Source organism: Phyllobates terribilis, unplaced genomic scaffold (assembly GCF_046119375.1).
Source record: "Phyllobates terribilis strain yellow unplaced genomic scaffold, ASM4611937v1 Scaffold_8__6_contigs__length_399053987, whole genome shotgun sequence".
NCBI classification, from domain to species: Eukaryota; Metazoa; Chordata; class Amphibia; order Anura; family Dendrobatidae; genus Phyllobates; species Phyllobates terribilis.
Genome location: NW_027362768.1, coordinates 105579997 through 105597870, shown reverse-complemented (window position 1 = coordinate 105597870; position 17874 = coordinate 105579997).

Here is a 17874-nt window from a genome sequence, read left to right as displayed (position 1 = left end):
GTTTCACATAAAAGTTCTCTTTTTCTGGCCATTTTGAGAGTTTCATAGAACAAAAAAATTTAATGCTCCAGATTCTCAACTAGCTCAAAGGAAGGTCAATTTTATAGCTTCTCAAATCAGCCAAACCGTTTTCAGCTGGGCTAACATACTTGTGCAAGGGTTTTCTAAACATTCATAAGCCTTCTTACACAGTTAGCAAACACAATGTACCATTAAAACTCTGAAGTGGTGGTTGTTGGAAATGGGCCTCTATACACCTATTGCAATAATATACATATTGCAATAAAAACAAGATGTTTGCAGCTAGAATAGTCATTTACCACATTAACAATGTATAGAATGTATTTCTGATTCATTTAATGTTAGCTTCATTGAAAAAAATGTGCTTTTCTTTTAAAAATAATGAAATTTATAAATGATCCCAAACTTTTGAACGGTAGTGTATATCTACAGTGAAGGAAATAATTATTTGATCCCTTGCTGTTTTTGTAAGTTTGCCTACTGACAAAGACTTGAACAGTCTATAATTTTAAGGGTAGGTTAATTTTAACCTTGAGAGATATAATATCCCCCAAAAAATCAAGAAAATCACATTGTATAAATTAGATAAATTTATTTGCATTTTGCAGTGAGAAATAAGTACTTGATCCCCTACAAACCATTATGAGTTCTGGCTCCTACAGACCAGTTAGACGCTCCTAATCAACTTGTTACCTGCATTAAAGACAGCAGTCTTACATAGTCACCTGTATAGAAGACTCCTGTCCACACTCAATTAATCAGTCAGACTCTAACCTCTACAACATGGGCAAGACCAAAGAGCTTTCTAAGGATGTCAGGGACAAGATTGTAGACCTGCACAAAGCTGGAATGGGCTAAAAAATCAGGAGACAACTGTTGGTGCAATAGTAAGAAAATGAAAGAAATACAAAATGACTGTCAATCGACATTGATCTGGGGCACCATGCAAAATCTCACCTCGTGGGGTATCCTTGATCATGAGGAAGGTGAGAGATCAGCCTAAAACTACACGGGGGGAACTTGTTAATGATCTCAAGGCAGCTGGGACCACAGTCACCAAGAAAACCATTGGTAACACATTACGCCTTAAAGGTTTAATATCCTGCAGTGCTCGCAAGGTCCCCTGCTCAAGAAGGCACATCTGCAGGCCCATCTGAAGTTTGCTAATGAACACCTGGATGATTCTGTGAGTTATTGGGAGAAGGTGCTGTGGTCAGATGAGACAAAAAATTGAGCTTTTTGGAATAAACTCAACTCGCCGTGTTTGGAGGATGAGAAATGCTGCCTATGACCCAAAGAACACCGTCCCCACTGTCAAGCATGGAGGTAGAAACATTATGCTTTGGGGGTGTTTCTCTGCTAAGGGCACAGGACTACTTCATCGCATCAATGGGAAAATGGATGGAGCCATGTACCGAAAAAACCTGAGTGACAACCCCCTTCCCTCCACAAGAACATTAAAAATGGGTCGTGGCTGGGTCTTCCAGCAAGACAATGACCCAAAACATACAACCAAGGCAACAAAGGAGTGGCTCAAAAAGAAGCACTTTAAGGTCATGGAGTGGCCTAGCCAGTCTCCAGACCTTAATCCCATAGAAAACTTATGGAGGGAGATGAAGCTCATAGTTGCCAAGTGACAGCCTCAAAATCTTAATGATTTAGAGATGATCTGCAAAGAGGAGTGGACCAAAATTCCTCCTGACATGTGCGCAACCCTCATCATCAACTGCAAAAAAAGTCTGACTGAAGTGCTCGCCAACAAGGATTTTTCCACCAAGTATTAACCCCTTTCCGACATGATACGTACTAATACGCATCTGTGCCCTGGGCCTTATTGACCAGATACGTATTAGTACACATTGGCGATTCCGCCCGCACACAGGCTGTGCGGGCGGAATCGCCACTGAGTGTCAGCTGATTGTCACAGCTGACACCCGGTGCTATGTGGTGGGAGAGGTTCCGCACCGCTCCCAGCACATTAACCCCCGAAATGCTGCGATCAAAGTCGATCGCAGCATTCCGGCAGCAAGAGGAGGTAAGCGCCGGTACTCACCTCCTCTCCGGCGTTCCACGGTGTCTGTGGCCGGGTCCCATGGTTGTCATGTGACCCGAATGTCATCATGACGACATCTGGGTCACCAGACACCAGGAAGATACTTTGATCATGCGCAGTGCACAATCACAGTATCTTCTCCCTCTGCAGCGCTGACAGCCTGTATAGCACAGGGATGCTGCTGCATTACTGTGCTATACAGGAGATCAGAATGTAAAAAGTAAAAGTCCCATAGTGGGACAAAGTGTAAAAGTTAAAAAAGAATCAGAAAGTGAAAAAAAAAATTGTAAAAATATTTAAAAAAATGAAAAAAATAATCACCAAAAAATAAAAATATATTGTACCCATCAATAAATAGTTTTATGGAAAAAAAAACAAAAAAAAATAAAAGTACACATATTTGGCATTATCGCGTCCAGAATGACCTGACCTATAAAACTGTCCCACTAGTTAACCCTTTTAGTGAACACGGTAAAAAAAAAAAAAAAATGAAGCAAAAAACTATGCTTTATCCTCATTACCACGAAATAAAAAATGGAATAAAACACGATCAAAAAGATGAATGTAGATAAAAATGGTACCACTGAAAACATCATCTTGTTCCGCAAAAAACAAGCCGTCATACAGCTCCATCAGCTGAAAAATAGAAAAGTTATAGCTCTCAGAATAAAGCGATGCAAAAAAATATTCTTTTTTCTATAAAATAGTTTTTATTGTGTAAAAGTGGCAAAACATAAAAAAACTATATAAATGTGGTACCGCTGTAAATGTACTTACCCGAAGAATAAAGCTGCCTTATCAATTTTACCACACGCAGAACGGCATAAAAAAAAAAAGACTATTCTTGAATTGTTGTTTTTTGTTTATTCTGCCTCCCAAAAATCGGAATAGAAAGCAATCAAAAAATGTCACGTGCATGAAAATGGTACCATTAAAAATGCCAACTCGTCCTACAAAAAACAAGCCATCACATGACTCTGTCGGACGAAATATGGAAAAATTATAGCTCTCAAAATATGGCGATGCAAAAACGAATCTTTGCAAAAAAAGTGTCTTTTAGTGTGTGACAGCTGTCAATAATAAAAACCCGCTATAAATCTGGTATCGAAATAAACTCTAGGGTTAGGGTTGTGCTAGGGTTACGGTTATGCTAGGGTAAGAGTTGTGCTAGAGTTAGGGTTGTGCTAGAGTTAGGGTTGTGCTAGGGTTAGGGTTGTGCTAGGGTTAGGTTTGGGTTGTGCTAGGGTTAGTGTTGTGCTAGGGTTAGGGTTGTGCTAGAGTTAGGGTTGTGCTAGGGTTAGGGTTGTGCTAGGGTTAGGTTTGAGTTGTGCTAGGGTTAGGGTTGTGCTAGGGTTAGGGTTGTGTTGGGGTTGGAATTTTTTCCAAAGTAAATTAAAAAAAAGTAACGATATGGCGACTAGTGTTGAGCACAAGTGCTCACTACTTGAGTTTGCATTGGGTGCTTGGGTATGCACTCAGTATCGTGGGTGCTCGAGTGACATGCTCGAGTCTCTACCCCATATGCTCCGCGGGGATTGCCTGCCATGCACAAGCGATCCTCGCCTGTTTGTTTTGGGTGTCTAACAAAACGTGAAACATGCGGGGCAGGGACTCGAGCATGTCACTCGAGCACCCGCGATACAAGGTGCATACCTGGGTACCCGGTGCAAACTCAAGTAGTGAGCACTTGCGCTCAAGACTAATGACAACTTATTCAATATGATGACCTAATGTTATCAATTTCTGTGTCGTACCTCTGGGTTTAAAATTTTCACTATACCCCTTTATATAATCCTTGAGTGGTCTAGTTTCCAAAATGGGGTCACTTGTTGGGGGTTTCCACTGTTTAGGCACATCAGGGGCTCTCCAAATGCAGCATGACGTCCACTCTCAATTCCAGCCAATTTTGCGTTCAAAAAGTCACACAGTGCATTTTCCCCACATATGGGGTATTGGCGTACTCAGGTGAAATTGCACAAAGTTTTTAGGGTCCATTTTCTCCTCCTACCATTGTGAAAATAAAAATTTTGGGACTAAAATATCATTTTTATGGAAAAAGTTTGATTTTTTTATTTTCACAGCTCCATGTTATAAACTTCTATGGAGCACCTGGGGGTTCAGGATGTTCACCACACTTCTAGATAAGTTCCCTGAAGGGTCTAGTTTCCAAAATGGTGTCACTTGTGGGGAATTTCCACTGTTTAGGCACATCAGGGGCTCTTCAAACGCAACATGGTATCCGCTAATTATTCAAGCAAATTTTACATTCAAAAAGTCAAATGGCGCTCCTTCCCTTCCAAACCCAAACAGTGGTTTTCTCCCACATATGGGGTATCAGCTTACTCAGGAGAAATTGCACAACAAATGGTATGGCGAAATTTCTCCCGTTACCATTATGAAAATGCAAAATTGGGGGCTGAAAAACTTTTTTGTGAGAAAAATGTGAAATTTTTATTTTTACAGCTCAATGTTATAAATTTCTGTGAAGCACCTGGGGGTTCAGGGTGCTCACCACAAATCTAGATAAATTCCCTGAGGGGTCTATCTTCCAAAATGATGTCACTTGTGGGAGATTTCTACTGTTTAGGCACATCAGGAGCTCTCCAAACGCAACATGGCGTCCGCTAATTATTCATGCAAATTTTACATTCAAAAAGTCAAATGGCGCTCCTTCTCTTCCGAACCCTGCCATGCGCCCAAACAGTGGTTTTCCCCCACATATGAGGTATTTGCGTGCTCAGGTGAAATTGCACAACAAATTTTGGGGTCCATTTTTTCCTGTTACCCTTGCAAAAATAAAAAAATTGGGGTCTAAAGTAACATTTTTGTGAAAAAAGTTAAATGTTCATTTTTTTCTTCCACATTCCAAAAATTCCTGTGAAGCACCTGAAGGGTTAATAAACTTATTGAATGTGGTTTTGAGCACCTTTAGGGATGCAGTTTTAAGAATGGTGTCACATTTGGGTATTTTCTCTCATAAAGGCCCCTCAAAGTCACTTCAAATGTGATGTGCTCCCTAAAACAAAATGGTTTGTAAATTTTGGTGTAAAAATGAGAAATCGCTGGTCAACTTTTAACCCCTATAGCTCCCTAATAAAAATTTGGTTCCAAAATTGTGCTGCTGTAAAGTAGACATGTGGGAAATGTTATTTATTAACTATTTTGTGCAACATATCTCTCTGATTTAAGGGCATAAAAATTAAAACTTTGAAAATTCCAAAATTTTCACCAAATTTCAGATTTTTTCACAAATAAATGCAAATGATTTTGAGGAAATTTTACCACTATAGTGAAGTACAATATATCACGAAAAAACAGTCTCAGAATCAGGGGGATCTATTGAAGCATTCTAAAGGTATTACCTCATAAAGTGACAGTGGTAGGAATTGTAAATACTGGCCAGAGGGATCAAATACTTATTTCTCACTGCAAAACGCAAATAAATTTATCTAATTTATACAATGTGATTTTCTTGATTTTTTTTTTGAATATTCTATCTCTCAATGTTAAAATTAACCTACCCTTAAAATTATAGACTGTTCATGTCTTTGTCAGTGGGCAAACTTACAAAAACAGCAAGGGATCAAATACTTATTTCCTTCACTGTATATATAAACCCTATTGTTTTGTTTTCTTTTGTAATTGTCTTTCAAACAATATTTACTATTTATATTTGAAATGTTCATTGCTATGTGGAACAATAGGATTTCCTATATGTAGATTATCTCATCATTAATAAAACATAAGACATAATAATAAATCCAACACAATAGATCAAATGTCAGATTGCAGAAAACATTTTTGTGCATGTGACATTAATTATGGATTTACAATATAGAAGTGTTTATTTTCTAGCCTGTTATGATACATTCTGTATCACACATTTGACATGCACTTCTTATTCATACGTTGACATCTTCACCATGACTTCGCTGATGGTGACAATGGCGTACCGCAGCTGAACATACCTATTAGGAATCAGCTAGACAGACGAGCCTGCATTCTGGAATATATGATGTAAGGACCACCCCATCTTTACCTGACCTTGATCTGTCATGAGTCTAATTTTAACACATGTCCTTGCCATTATCACGCTTTTTCTTGCCTTGATGCTAATATTGAAAAATATTCTAATAATAATAAATGATGTTTTTAGAGGATTGTTTCAATTATAATGGTGGAAGACTATAACAATAATAATAGGGAATAATAAAACTGAGAACACTGAGGAGGAGGAAATGTCCTTACAGAGCGTTTTATTTCTACTTGCAAGTGAAAAAGGGAAAAAAAATGAGATGTCTCTGCAAGTTGAAGCCAGGTGCCCCCAAGCAACTTTAATCTGCATGAGCAGCACTTATGTGGCTGGTAAGCCAATCTGAAACTGACCTTGGCAACACCAAGGGGGCAAACTTTACATAAGAATGAATGATCTTAGTTCAGTCTCTGCAATGCGTTTGGCAGAAGCATTTTTTTCCTTTAATGTCCGGAACATGTACGCCCTTGTGTTCTAATAATTCTTTTTCTTAAGGAAACATACGCTGCACTGGATGCACTTGGCATCAAATTAGTTTTGAGGGATTGAATGTGCAGCGGAGTAAATAAATTATTGTGCTTTTGGCTCTAACCAGTCTATGTTTATCTTCATGTGCTGAATGTAAGTATCAATACTTATTATGGTTTATTGGTCACCAGTGGCAACTGCGGAAATGAATGCACATTCATGGAATTTATCCAGGCTGCTTGCTTTGGAGGACAAAATCACTTATCCAGCGGTTGTATTTATTCTGCATTTTTTACATTTTAAATAAATGTAAACTTCTTATTTTGTCCTTTTGAAAGGGCATAAAGGAAGATTTAACAAAGACAACAAAAAAATTGCTGCTGCTACATAAGCTACAGCCGCGAGCTTTAGTAGAAGAATATGTGGATGCATAAATGCATAAAGCCGCTCAGGTGCAAATGCAATAATTCAAACCTGTTTTTTATCCTTCCCATCTCAACTGTGCATTAAAATTTCTGGTTCCCAACTGTAAAGTCTTTAGACGGCAAGCCGCCTCAGAAATTTTAGAAACACATTTTTTAAAATGTGATTTCATGTCTTGGAAGAAGTTTATTTGCAAGAAGACGAGCTTTATAATGTCAAATGAGAAATTCAAAATAGTTTGGTGGAGTGCGAATGTTTAAAATAGATTTTGCCTGTGCGTTTGATAGAATTCCTACAACTTTATCTCTAACTGTAAATTTGCAGATGATAAGGAAAAGATTGGTATAAAAGAGGAGAAATGTGTCTTTGGAATACATGCTAATGTCAAGTTTTTATTGGTAGAGACTGAATAAAGCAGAGGTAAAAGTGAAATTGTACAAAGTTATAAATTTACACTGCCCTTTTCTCTCTATTCAACCATTACACAAGAGTTCAGCAAACTTTTTTGCACAGCGGATCAATTTACAAGAAAGTCAAAGATGATGTACTCATTGTGCCATGCAGTATGAAAGTCAAGTAACGCAAGCTGTTTATGAGACCTACATGTTTTGATATTAGCATGTTGTGTTTGCAAACTGTGTTTGCGGTTTCCTACAATTTATTGGGATACCTAAAAGGCAACAAGCCATTTCATTCCCATGAGATTTGTCAATAGGGCAGACAAATATAATTTAGGCTGTAATTAATAATATAATAATAATAATAATAATAACATTTTTTTATTTTTATAGCGCCAACATATTCCACAACACTTTACAATTTTAGGGGGGACATATACAGACAATACAGAATAAGCATATCTCAAATCAAAAGGAGTGAGGGCCCTGCTCGCAAGCTTACAGTCCATGAGGAAATGGGGGAGACACAAAAGGTAAAGTGTACATATATTGTATAATGCTGCCTTGATATACTAAATAGGATAAATAATAATACATGGACTGGTCGCCAGCCAGTATGTGTACAATCCTGACCGAAGCTATTAAGTACATGGATAGTATGAACCTGAAATTGAATAAGATTTTAATATGGGGGAAAACTGGGACGGACAGATAGTGTGTTTAGGCGATACGCCAGTCTAAAGAAATGGGTTTTTAGGGTCCGCTTGAAACTGTGGGTATTGGGAATTAATTGAACAGTCCTGGGTAGTGCATTCCAAAGAATTGGCGCAGCACGAGAGAAATCTTGGAGACGGGAGTGGGAAGTTCGGATTATGGAGGATTTTAGTTTTAAGTCATTGGCAGAACGGAGGGCAAGTGTAGGGTGGTAGACTGAGACAAGGGAGGAGATGTAGGGGGATACTGAAGCATGGAGCTCTTTATGGGTTATCTTGATAAGTTTAAATTGAACTCTATATTGGATGGGTAACCAATAAAATGACTGGCACAGGGAAGAGGCATCGGTGTAGCGGTTGGCGAGGAATATGATCCTTGCTGCTGCATTAAGAACCGATTGGAGAGGGGAGAGTTTAGTAAGAGGGAGACCGATTAGTAGAGAGTTGCAATAGTCGAGACGAGAATGAATAAGAGCTACAGTAAGAGTTTTTGCCGAGTCAAAGGTGAGAAATGTCCTGATTCTTGAGATTTTTTGAGGTGTAGATGACATGAACGAGCGAGTGATTTGATGTGAGGAGTGAAGGAAAGATCTGAATCAAAAATGACCCCATGATAGCGGGCTTGTTGCTGGGTAGTAATGGTTGAGCCACAAACGGAAATGGCAATATTGGGCACAGGTAGGTTAGTGGAGGGAGGAAATACGAGTAGTTCAGTTTTTGACAGATTCAGTTTTAGGCAGAGGGAGGACATAATGTTAGACACAGCAGAAAGACAATCACTGGTCTTTTGTAGTAATGCAGGGGTGATGTCCGGGCAGAGGTGTATAATTGGGTGTCATCAGCATAGAGATGGTACTGAAAACCGAATCTGCTGATTGTTTGTCCAATAGGAGCGGTATATAAGGAGAAAAGAAGGGGGCCTAGGACTGATCCTTGAGGAACCCTGACAGTAAGGGGAAGGAGAGAGGAGGAGGAGCCAGCAAAAGACACAGAGAAGGAGCGGTCAGAGAGATAGGAGGAGAACCAGGAGAGAACAGTGTCCTTGAGGCCAATAGTGCAGAGCATAGTGAGGAGGAGCTGGTGATCCACAGTGTCGAATGCTGCAGAGAGATCCAGGAGAATCAGCAGGGAATAGTAACCATTAGATTTAGCTGTTAGATCATTAGAGAATTTAGTGAGGGCAGTTTCAGTAGAATGTAAAGAGTGGAAACCAGATTGTAGAGGGTCAAGAAGGGAGTTGTCTGAGAGATTAGGATTAGACAGGAATGGACGAGGCGTTCCAGGAGTTTAGAGATAAATGGAAGATTGGAAACAGGTCTATAGTTGGCCGTGCAGTTCTGGTCAAGGGATGTTTTTTTATGTAATGGATGTATGCTGGCGTGTTTAAAAGAAGAGGGAAAGATACCAGATGAGAGGGAGAGGTTGAAAATTTTAGTTAGGTGAGTGATGACGGCTGGAGAAAGGGACTGGAGGAGATGTGAGGGAATAGGGTCACTGGTGCAGGTAGTAGGGCGAGAAGATTCAAGGAGCCTGATCACTTCATCTTCCGTGACTGGTTCGAAGTCAAAAAGAGAGCAAGATACAATGTGGCGGGGGAGAGCATGCATAACGTTTGGGGATTGAGAGAAAATTTCATGTCGGATATGGTCAATTTTTTCTTTGAAATAATTGGCCAGATCGTCTGCGCTGAGGTCGGTGGTTGGGGACTGTGCTGTTTGATTGAGGAGAGAATGAAATGTGTCAAAGAGGCGTTTAGGATTATTGGAAAGTGAGATGATGAGATTGTTAAAGTAGGTTTGTTTGGAGAGGTGAAGGGCAGAGTTATATGTTTTCAGCATAAATTTATAATGGAGGAAATCTTCGGGCAGATTAGATTTTCTCCACAGCCGTTCAGTGCACATGGAGCACCTTTGGAGAAGACGTGTTTGAGGCGTGTGCCAGGGTTGTCGCCGTCTATGCCGAATTGTTCTTTGTGTAGGAGGTGCGGCTTCATCCAGGGCGCATAGCAATATTTCGTTATAATGCTTCAATGCAGAGTCGGGACATGAGAGGGAGGAGATTGGGGCCAATGATGATTGCAACTTTTTCATAAATTTCTGGGTGTTAATGGCGCGTATATTGCTATAAGTGTGGAAAGTGGAGGTTTCTTGAGTAGCCTCACAGTTCTTGACAGAGAATGAAAGAAGATTATGGTCAGAGCGTGGAAGGGGAGAGTTAGTAAAGTCATGTACTGCGCAAAGTCGGGAGAAGATCAGGTCCAATGTGTTCCCGTCTTCATGTGTAGGAGAATTAGCAAGCTGTGAAAGGCCGAAGGAGGAGGTTAGGGATAAAAGATGAGCAGCAGATGGGGAAAGAGAATCACCAATTGGGATGTTAAAATCTCCCATGATTAGAGTGGGGATGTCACAGGATAGAAAATTTGGAAGCCAGGCAGCAAAGTGATCCAGGAACTGATGGGAGGGACCTGGAGGGCAATAGACAACCGCCACTCGCAGGGAGAAGGGCCGGTAGAGTCTGACTGTGTGGGCTTGAAAAGAAGGGAAGATAAGGGGGGGGTACTGAGGGGATAACCTGAAAAGTACATTTTGTTGAAAGAAGCAGACCAACACCTCCACCTGATCTGTTGTCAGGTCTCGGGGTATGATAGAAGTGTAGGCCACCATAGGAGAGATCTGCAGCGGCGGTGGTGTCTGACTGTTGGATCCAGGTTTCGGTGAGAGCCAGAAGGTTGAGGGAATTAGAGAGGAAAAAGTCATGGATGTAAGAGAGTTTATTACATGCTGAGCGCGCTTTCCAAAGGGCACAGTTGAATGAGACAGAAGATATGCAGGGAATATTAATGAGATTAGCAGGGTTTCTGAATGTAACAGGGAAAGAGTTAGTGTTATTATTACTGGAGGGTCCTGGATTAGGAGAAATGACATCATGACGTCGATGACATCATTCGTGGTGACTGCCGGGTGACTGCAGATGAATTGTGTGGCATTATCTGCCTCAGTAAAGGCAGTGTGATGAAAATTATTGGACAACTGGGATACAGAAAAGTTTGTGCACGGTGGGTCCCAAGAATGCTTTTTACCATGCTGGAATACATGCCCTTGTTAAACGGTGGACCAAGACTGTGGAAATGGATGGAGATTATATTGAAAAGTGACAAATTAATCGTTAATGTTGTGGTTTTCAACCTATGTAATTGCATTTGAACTTCTTGCCAATTAAAAGGAGAAAAAAGATAGGAGGCATTACTTATTGACTGACCCTAGTATATATATATATATATATATATATATATATATATATATACATACACATGTGGTCAAAATTGTTGGTACCCCTCGTTTAATGAAACAAAAACCCACAATGATCACAGAAATAACTGAGCCACCGTGCTGCCCAGAATGGGGGACATTATACCAGGATGGGGGACATTAAACCAAAAAAGGGACCAGGTTGGGAGACATTATCCCAGGAAGGGGTCCAGTATGGGGAAATTATTACTGGAAGGGGTGTACCTTATTACGTATCATCCTCTCTAGTTATGTATGGGGGGGACCCTTATTATGTAGCGTCCTCTGTAGTTATGTACAGTGCTGTCCCATTATTATATAGTATCATGTCTTGTTATATATAGCACCATCAACTTTTAATATCAGACACTCTGATTGTCACCCTAATGTGTTAAGAGTTTCAGACACGCTGTCTATTTGCATGGTAAATTACATAGCCAAAGTAAATTGGGAGGCAATAATTTACTACATATCTATTTCCAAGTGACTTTATATTTGCATAATTTCTTAAAGGGGTCTAATGATAAAATGTCTTTATTGTAAATTTTTATTTCCATCCACCCAAGTACTGGCTGCAACCTCCCAATTTACTTTGGCTATGTAATTTACCATGCAAATAGACAGCGTGTCTGAAACTCTTAACACATTATGATGACAATCAGAGTGTCAGATATTAAAAGTAAAACACCCCTGGAGTTTGTGTGCTAAATAGGCATAATTAAAAGAAATTCTTATTCCTATCAGGCTTTGAACTCTAACACTGTAGTTGCAGAGGCTGATGCATTACCATTACTATCCAGTCAAGTGACAGCAGCTGGCAGCTTTTCTTGTCTTGTCCGCTCCCTCGCCCCCATACATCATGGGCCCCTATGTGTCATATCCCCCCCTCCATCATGGGCCCCTATGTGTCATATCCCCCCCTCCATCAAGGGCCCCTATGTGTCATATCTCCCCGCTCCATCATGGGCCCTTATGTGTCATTCTCCCCCTCCATCATGAGCCCCTATGTGTCATTCCCTCCCCTTCATCATGGGCCCCTAAGTGTCATCCCCACACCTCCATCATGGGTCCCTAAGTGTCATATCCCCCCTCCATCATGGGCCCCTGTGTGTCATATGCCCCCCGCCATCATGGGCTCTTGTGTGTTATATCCCCCCCTCCATCATGGGCCCCTATGTGTCTTATCCCCCCCCTCCATCATGGGCCCTTGTGTGTCATCCCACCCCTCCATCATAGGCCCCTGTATGTTATATCCCCCCTCCATCATGGGCCCCTATGTGTCATATCCCCCCCTCCATCAAGAACCCCTATGTGTCATATCCCCCCCTCCATCATGGGCCCCTATGTGTCATATCCCCCCCTCCATGATGGGCCCTTGTGTGCCATCCCTCCCCCTCCATTATAGGCCCCTGTGTGTCATATCCCCCCCATATAGGAAAAAAAAACTTCTTATCTTCCTGCGCTCCCCCGGCGACATCCTCTGCAGCTTCATAATGGCATGGACACATGGTCTGCAATAGGGCCGCTGATCCATCGGAGGCAGTGCTCTGTCAGCAGCCCACTGGCTGGAGGCCACCTCCACATCGCTGCTATGGGCTGCGCATTGTCATCAGCGCCAGGAGCATAGCAGTGAAGTTCAATGCCTGCCGGCCTATCAGAGGCCGAATGCTGACGTACGCGGCTTTCATTGACCGGCAGCCTTTGAACGTCACTGCTATGTGCCGTCTGTGCTCAGCGCATAGCAGAGAGCAGATGTTCCCGGTGGCAGCCATCAAGAAGAAGGCATGCTTTCTGACCACGGGCCCATCAGAGGCCAGCGTGCTGCGGCCTCTGATGGGCCCGTGGTCAGAAAGATCATGGACCGGTTACCGGCAGGCGAGCCCCACTATATCCGTCACGGGGGCCCACCGAGGACCCCGGGTCCACTGGGGGATCTCCCGGGGTCCCGGTGGGCCAGTCCAACACTGTATTTGTCCCCATCCTGGTATAATGTGCCCTATCAGGTATATATGTGCCCCATCCTGGTAAGATGTGGCCCATCCTGGTATATATGACCCCCATCCTGGTATAATGTGCCCTATCAGGTATATATGTGCCCTATCCTGGTAAAATGTGCCCCATCCTGGTATATATGTCCCCCATCCTGGTATAATGTGCTCTATCAGGTGCATATGTGCCCTATCCTGCTATAATGTGCCCCATCCTGGCATATATACACTGTGTTCCAAATTATTATGCAAATAATATTTTCTCAGATTTTCCCAAATTACCTATATGAATTGCAGTCATTGTAATTTTCCAGTCAAATAACTATTAGAGTACAATTGACAGGCTTTTGTACAAACTGCCTATGATAACAGTATATTTTTAAAAAAATAAAAAACTCTAACTGCACTCAAAATGCATGTTCCAAATTATTATGCACAGCAGAGTTTTCAACCTTTTCATTTTAATAAAGAACAAAAAAATGGTCATTTTTGAAATTATAAGCATTAGCAGGTTATTACAAACTGAAATTAAACAGTTTTCAACTCAAAACTTTATTCTAGGTGTTACATTTGCACATAGGACCGCTTGTTCGAAAGGAGCTTCTGAACTCTCTCGTCCATTGAATTTGTCAGGTTTTGGATGGTTTCTGCTTCCAATTGTTTTGCATGAAGACAGAATACCCTCCCAGAGCTGTTGCTTAGATGTGAACTGCCTCCCGCCATCATAGACACTCCTTTTGATGCCCCGTCTCATGCTGCACATAACACATCTGCATCTCTGGCTGCTATGGGCATAAAAGGGGACAAACTTATGGTGTGGCACCCATGCTCCCCTGACCTCAACCCCATTGAGAACCTCTGGAGCATCATCAAAAGGAGTGTCTATGATGGCGGGAGGCAGTTCATATCTAAGCAACAGCTCTGGGAGGGTATTCTGTCCTCATGCAAAACAATTGAAGCAGAAACCATCCAAAACCTGACAAATTCAATGGACGAGAGAGTTCAGAAGCTCCTTTCGAACAAGGGGTCCTATGTGCAAACGTAACATCACCTAGAATAAAGTTTTGAGTTGAAAACTGTTTGATTTCAGTTTGTAATAACCTGCTAATGCTTATAATTTCAAAAATTACCATTTTTTTGTTCTTTATTAAAATGAAAAGGTTGAAAACTCTGCTGTGCATAATAATTTGGAACATGCATTTTGAGTGCAGTTTGAGTTTTTTATTTTTTTAAAAATAAAGTGTTATCATAGGCAGTTTGTACAAAAACCTTTCAATTGTACTCTAATAGTTATTTGACTGGAAAATTACAATGACTGCAATTCATATAAGTAATTTGGGAAAATCTGAGAAAATATTATTTGCATAATAATTTGGAACACAGTGTACAGTGAAGGAAATAATTATTTGATCCCTTACTGTTTTTGTAAGTTTGCCCACTGACAAAGACATGAACAGTCTATAATTTTAAGGGTAGGTTAATTTTAACATTGAGAGATAGAATATCCCAAAAGAATATCCAAAAAATATCCAAAAAGAATATGCAAAAAAAAATCAAGAAAATCACATTGTATAAATTAGATACATTTTTTTGCATTTTGCAGTGAGAAAAAAGTATTTGATTCCTCTGGCAAACAACACTTAATACTTGATGCTAAAACCCTTGCTGGCAAGCACAGCAGTCAGACATTGTTTATAGTTGATGATGAGGTTTGCACACATGTCAGGAGGAATTTTGGTCCACTCCTCTTTGCAGATCATTTCTAAATCATTAAGATTTTGAGGCTGTCGCTTAGCAACTCAGAGCTTCAACTCCATCAATAAGTGTACTGCTAGTGTTCACAGAAAGCTGCCAATCAGTGGTATAAGTGGGGATATACACAATTCAACTTTCAGAGAACTGCTAATTCTTCAGCAGAGAAAACAGTGATTTTATCAAAACTGCACTAAGCAGTAATCTCACAGGTGCATGATTAAGGGACAAAGGCCTTGATTTCAGCAATAGTCGTTGCAGCAGTTGTGATACAATCACAGTTTTCTCTGCTGCAGATCTAGCAGAGCTCGGAATGCTGAGCTGTGTATAACCCCACCCACACCACTGATTGGCAGCTTTCTGTGTACACTGTATATTGACAGAAAGCTTCTAATCAGTAGTGGGGGCGTGGTTGGACCAGGAAGCATGAGACACCTAGTCCTGTGGTGATAATCTCCTGCTGATAAAACAGTAATTTTATTAAAACAGCAAAACACAGCCTAGTAAGTGAAACATGGCTGGAATCAGGGTCTCTGCTTTACATCATGCTGCTTTCAGACTACAGAGCGAAAACCAGGTGGCAGATTCCCTTTAATCTGTGTCTACGACGTTACAAGTTGAGAAGAGCCATACTTTCTTACAATTATATGTCTTTCTACGAAAAACATTCTGGCACCCAAATTTTTTTTATATTCAAAGAAAGAAATCAAACCTAACGAAATAAATAGCTAGAGTATTACAAAGTTCATTTTAGATTGGAGCACGGTTAAAACCTCTATGCAATACGTCTTTTATCATAGGATAGGTCAAGGTCATAGATCTGCTTCCCGAATGTTTGTCACTTTTAGTAAACGACTCCTGATTGTTTGGAGCGTGTGCTGTCAAGATTCATTTTTGAGGTTCAGGAAATTGAGTTGCTAATTATTGTGTTTCTTGCTTCAAGGATATTGTGGATCGCGTCTGTGGCCTTCTGCAGACTGGAAAACTTGGCAGCCAACCTATAATTATTATCTGGTGCAGAAGTGACTACAATTATCTACTTTAGAAGCAAGTATGTAAAGGCCTTTTAATTTGCTAAGACTTTGGATATTCACACCTTCTCTGGATATGGCACATTGTGCTAAAAACAAGGTTGGTTTCATGTAATGAAATTGCTATCTGATCATTTTTAAGCGTCCTTTGTTAGGTTGATGAATTGTGTCTGGTTTAAATTAGGATGACATTACATCTTGGAAGAATAATTGCCCAAATTTGTATTTTTATGTTGACAGCAAATTCGGGGGATCTTGTACAACTGCAGTACTGTGATCATTATATAATCTGTTTTAATCCCCTGATGTAATGAGTGGTTAACCCTTTCATTATATTTTGTAAAGCCACAGATGCAGAATTATCCTTTAGTTTCAATTCAAGATTTCTGCATGTGAAAAAATTATAACAAACAATTAAAGGGAGTTTTTCGTCCCCAAAGTGCAAACTGAACTAATTAAACAGTTATTGTTATGTTCTGCTACCAAAGCTAAGGAAAGAGAGGAGATCTGTCCCTACTATAGGACTCAGCTGAATCCCTACGATGTAACAGGGAACCTGATCCTGCGATCAGACCTGCTAAAGTCCTAATCTAGTCTGTACGAAGACCTATAGATGTGGGGAGGGAATCCCTACAAGTACTAAGGACTGGAAGGAATATGGGACACCTCCTAACAGAAATAGTAGCAGACAGACGAACAAACAAAATAGATAGAACATAGAGGTCCGTAGACCAAGCAAACTAACAGAGATAGATACAGAGCACAGGCTAGCTAGAAAGTAGATATACAATGAAGTCCAGCAAAGCCAGAAGGGCGGAGCAGGATTAAATAGGCCAACAAGGTCATGTGACCAGCAAAGGAAAAAAAACCTAACAGCAAGGTTCTAACAGTACCCCCCCTTCTAAGAGGATCCTCCGGATCCCCTAGGACCAGGCTTATCAGGAAATCTCCTGTGAAACGCTCTGATAAGTCTGGACGCGGAAACATCATCTGACCTCACCCAAGAGTTATCCTCGGGTCCGAAACCTTTCCAGGCCACAAGATACTGCAAACTACCTCTATACCGTCTAGAGTCAAGGATGCGAGAAATTTCATATTCCCCGTCCTCCACCACCGGAGGAACAGAGGCAGAGGCGTCACCGTCCGACACAACAGCTTTTTTTAACAGAGAGACATGAAAGACCGGATTAATTCTCCAGGAGGTAGGAACCTCCAACCTAACAGCAGATTGGTTGACAACCTGAAGCACCTTAAAGGGCCCTACAAACTTGGGACCCAATTTCTTAGAAGGAATCCTCAACCGCAGATTCCTAGAGGACAACCAAACCATGTCACCAACAGCGAACAAAACCTCCTGTCGTTTCCTATCAAAGTAGTCTTTAGATTTTCTGTTGGCCTCCTGAAGATTACCACGCACATCCGTCCAAACTCTTTCCAAATCACCGGAAAAATTCTCCTCCTCAGGCACAGCAGATCCCAACTTGGAGAACGACCCAAACGACGGATGTCTCCCAGAACAACAAAAAAAAGGCGAACAACCAGCAGAAGAAGATGTATGATTGTTCAGAGCAAATTCGGCAAGTGGCAGAAACTCAGACCACCCCTCTTGATTGTCTGCCACAAAACAACGCAAGAACTGCTCAACATCCTGGTTTTTCCTTTCTGTCTGGCCATTAGATTCAGGATGATATCCGGACGAAAACGACA